Source organism: Solanum tuberosum, unplaced genomic scaffold (assembly GCF_000226075.1).
Source record: "Solanum tuberosum cultivar DM 1-3 516 R44 unplaced genomic scaffold, SolTub_3.0 scf00458, whole genome shotgun sequence".
In the NCBI taxonomy this organism is placed as follows: Eukaryota; Viridiplantae; Streptophyta; class Magnoliopsida; order Solanales; family Solanaceae; genus Solanum; species Solanum tuberosum.
The window spans coordinates 165,166-170,163 of record NW_006239378.1 but is presented as its reverse complement, the minus strand read 5'-3'; the positions used below and the strand labels follow the sequence as shown (position 1 = coordinate 170,163).

Here is a 4,998-nt window from a genome sequence, read left to right as displayed (position 1 = left end):
GTTAGAAGATCAAAACCTATTACAAACGTAGATACTTGCTCTTGCACACCAATAAAAAATCAAACCCTAATTATGGAGCCCTAATGATCTATTTATAATGGTAGAAAAATTAGAGCCAAAGTCTATTACAATTAGGAATCTTTATTTTAACACTTTTAAGCTGAAACAATCGGGATCCTACTGGCATGTCGCACCTAGCATCGCGCCCAAACTTCACCTCTGAGGTTTCCACCTCAGTGCGTCGCGCCCTCAAAGCGCCTGAGAAAGGCCCTAGAATATTGGGCCTTGGCACATCGCGCCTCTTAGAGCGCCTGAGATGTCTCTCTGAATGTTGGCCCTTGGCGTCTCGCGCCTAGCAGTGCGCCTGGCCCTGGGGCCTTCAGCCTTAGCTTCTTTTCAGCATATCCTTGCATCTTTTCTTTTAATTTGACTCAAATCTCCTTGAGAGTTCCTGAAACCTCTAATCACATGTTTTAGTGCATAATATCGCAAGTATAACGAAATCAAGCTAATAGACTCAAGATCATTCGTTACTTCAATCAATTCATGGGCAAATATTGACAACTTAGGCATATAAATATGCTTAAGATCATGCATAAACCCTTCTTTCAAACTCATTCGCCCTTTTAACCAAATGCTAATTGGACCGGGATCCCAAATAAAACACTCCAACATTTTACTCGGTCCAATAATCCCAACTAAATTAGTCTCCACCAATTCTAGTCCATAGGCCCTTACATATCCAACTCGATTCACAACAATACTCCCGCCCTCAATGAGAACCTTGTCCTCAAGGTTCAAGTACAACAATGTCAACAATAACAGAATATCACTCTCATAAGGTGAAACATATTTCTTCCTATCAATTCCATTAAAGGGTATTGTGATAACAATTCCATTACTAAGAGGCAACCACATATGCTCTGTTTTGTATTCCAATTGATAGCGTTGACTGGAGATCATTGTTAGTTGTTTGGTCCAACTCCTTAAAGAATGTAGTACAATAAATGTATTGTGCAAATTCACCATGTGACAGATTCTTAAAGTAGTTGTAAATATTAGATTGGCTGATGATATTTCCACATGAACAAGGAGAAGAGTAGTGTACCAAGGAATAAACAAAGAACAAGTTCCAGCCGTCCAAACAACAATCAAAGGGACAATTATTTTCGCATCCGTTGAATTCCTTGTTGGCAGGTCATTGTCTGCTGCCCACTCCAATGGTTAACACCACAACAGCTTGAATGGAATATGTAGCGCAATTTTGCTCTTTCAAACCTATCGAGAAAACTAGCCGAGTTAAAACAAAGAAAGTTGGTCTAGAGACAAGAGGATTGGTAGAGTCTAGTCCTTTAGATTTGCAACGATGGAAGTAACCCAAGATTAGCATGATGCTAGCTGACCAAAAACTATAGAGATATTTGGCAACAGGGGTGAGGTCAAAATTATCCTTCCAAAGTAAGAGCGTGCCAAGACTTGCGAAAACATTAACCTTGAGCAAAACGTCTATAAAATACGCATGTCCATGTATCGAGCCTTATTTTCAGCATGCCATGCTAAAAGGAAAACAAGAACATTTCTTCTCCAAGTCAATCCAGTCACCTTTGATGTCAACGTTGTCAAGTAGAAGGAAAGGCTTCTTTCAACAATATAAAAGTGAGTATAATTTGATGAAAGAGCAACTGCTAGTGCTGAATCAGACTGCAAAATGGAGGAATTCGCACACTAAGATTGTCCGGGATCCCACACTCTAGTCATAGAGTTCGAATAAGCAAATAAGCAGCATCTACCAGAACAACCCTGCAATTGTAATGCCTTCATGTTAACTGTGTAACCCGTCCAAGCCATGAAAGGGAAACTTATTCTCGAATTCCATACACCAAGATTCGTTGCAGGTAAACGAATGGATACAGTAACACATTTAGCACCAGGATCAAATAGAAATTGACTCGAATTAAGTTGATCACCTCCACTTGTTTGTGGCCTCATTATCGAAGCCAACCAAGTGACACCTCCAAGAGAAAAATCCAGAACGTTAAAGGTCTTGAACGCACAGATATCAGACAACGAGAACTCTGAAAGAGTACACTCCTGCCCAGTATCAACCCAATTGCATTTGCGTAAGTAAAAGTCAAGGCAAAGCATCGATCTGTTTTGGTTACCCCCACGATATTCAGGAGAATCATGACAACAGGAAATTGTGTGAAGCCATAAGGCAACAACAAATGAATCATCAATTTCAGCAAGTAGTGAACTTCCACTCGACATCACAGTTCCCTGACAAGCAAAAGTAACCGAAAAATCATATGTATTCAGTGGAGGAAAATTTTCAAACAACGCCACATTATCATGTGAATTTTCCTTCTCGTCATTATAAGAACCGTCCGCATTATGCAGCACCGCAAGAGGTACAGAGTGTTCAATCTCATGGACAATAGCTTTCAAATCATGAATGTTGGAACATACTGTTGTGTGTGAAATTTCATCGAACACTTAATCTTCGATAATGGAAGAAGGTTCATATTCCAAATTTGCTTCTACTGATTTGGCATTCCCAATTTGTGGTGTATCTACGTCTTCAAAAGGTTCAACCTCAACATTGTTTTTAGCAATCAATGCCACAGACTCTACATATTTATACTGCACTAGCAATTCATCGAACACATGGTTTGCCTGTGAGCTTCCAGTGTTGAAGGCTAATACAGACGTAGAGGACTTTAGAACACGATCGATAGCAGGAAGGGGAGACACCACAACTAATTATGAAATTGTAGGGACAAAATTAACATAGTCAAAATGAACCTGTGAAGATTTAGCTAGACTCCCCAGCACATCGTTGTTGGTTTGTTGGCGAAAACGCTGAGCAAATTTATCCTTAAAATGCGTCCAATCCAAAAATAGCTTGTTGCAAAATAAACTATTGAACCAAGCCAGAGCTTCACCCTCAAGGTAGAATGAAGGAAGCGGAAGCCAGTCATTCGCATCGAAACCAAGGTATGTGAGGTACAACTCCGCCTGAAAAATCCAACTCCCTAGGTTGTTGTCGCCACTGAATCTAGGTAGAAACATCGTTGTGTCGTTGTTGGAGTACGATCGATGAAATCACCAATGTAACAAACCCAAATTCCTCACTATATTAATAACAGACTTGGAATGTGATTAAACCTTTAGAATCGTAATTGTGATAATCAAACAACTGGATTACAATGAAAATGTTGAAATAACAAGTAACTAAGATAGAGATAAGAATTGGGATGAGAAGCTTAGATTCTAGCAGAAGAAGAGAGGAACAAACGTGTTTCTTCAATATGCATAAACCTTTTTTTCAAACTCATTTTCCCTTTTAACTGAATGCTAATTGGGCCGGGATCCCAAATAAAACACTCCAACATTTTACTCGGCCCAATAATCCCAACTAAATTTGTCTCCACCAATTCTAGTCCATAGGCCCTTACATATCCAACGTGGTTCACAACATGTATAAGCACTTTTTATATATTTTTGTACAAGGTTAATACATTACTTAATTACCGTAAGTGAATAATATTGTATAAACACGGCTGTAAAAGAAATCTTTTTGGCTATGCAGGTATCAACTGAAAATATTGCTACATGGGTACAATATGTTGTGTTGACGGTATATTTAAAAAAAAAATTCCAAAAAAGTATTATAATAATACAATTGATTTATTTCATCAAACAATTGTACAATTGAAAATCGTTAAACTTTTTTAATTATGTATTTCTCATCTAAATCATAGTTAGAGACTTTTTTTCGTTAATTATTAAATCTTAGTTATTAAATTTAATCTATGTCATGTGTTCCCAATTCAATTAACAACTTATAAGAGAAAATAAAGAAAAATGAAATGAACGAATCTAACGAAAAAGAGCATCACTGATGGTACATTGAATCCGGCAACAAAGAAAAAGTAGAGTTGCAAATGGACGAATTAGGTAGTTCAAAAGTTGATTAAGACATCGATAAAATGATTTTTAGTTCTAATTAGACTATTTATGAGTTAATTTAGTAATTTCAATTACCACACAACTACACAAAATAATTAAGATTTATTGATAAATCTTGGTAATAAACTACCATTTTCATAGCAACAAAGAAAAAAATCACAAAACGTTGTCCAAAATCTATATAGACAACGTGATGTGGCACCCCTCTATGACCTTCATTCATATTTATCTTTTTTCTCTTTTTTTGTCATTTTTCCTACTTAAAAATATCAAAATATAATTTCTTCAATTTTTTAAATTATAAACCCTTCATTAAAAGCCTTTAATAATATTAACATCTATACATTTTTTTTGGTAATAAAATCATTTTATATACCAAAGTAGGCATTAACATTTATACATTATTCATTAATATCTACAATCTCTTGAGTTTCCTATCTTTATTATTTTTAAACTTATCTAATAATGAGGGAGTGGAAGGGATACAGTTTAATTGAAGAAAAATAAGCATTTGTAATTTTGAATCTTTGAAGGCAACCCAAACCTATAAATTGATAGGAGGAAACCACAACATGAAAAATAGCCAATTATTTTTCACTACTTTTTATTTTTTTGACATTTTTCTTTTATTCTGTCTAATTAATTTTATATAATAATAGGTTTTTTTTTTTTTTTAGTTTTATTTAAGGTGTATATATGTAACTCTGAAAATTGAATTGAATGAGGTAAGGAATTAAAATTTTTTCCCTCTTTAAGATTTTGGCATATAGTAATTACTATAAAAGAAAGGGCAAATCACATAAATCCCACTAGTTTAGATCTTAATAACTAAGATTCCCAATAGTTTCAAATATTACTTCCTCTACCATATTTCATGATTAGGATACATGAGTCTGAATCCATGAGATACATGTATCTATCGAATTTTAAAATTGAGATACAAAATTTATTTATTTAAATTAATTGGTTGTAACTTATTTCCTTAATTAGAGGAGTAATTGAGGATTTTCAAAATACATAGATAATTAA

The 4,998-nt window shown here is 35.0% G+C and overlaps 1 pseudogene; it reads right to left on the bottom strand.

Moving 5' to 3' along the window:
* The window catches only part of LOC102595509 (ATP-dependent helicase rhp16-like), a 12,600-nt pseudogene extending 11,637 nt beyond the window's left edge, over window positions 1-963 (bottom strand).
* Window positions 964-4,998: the final 4,035 nt, after the last annotated feature.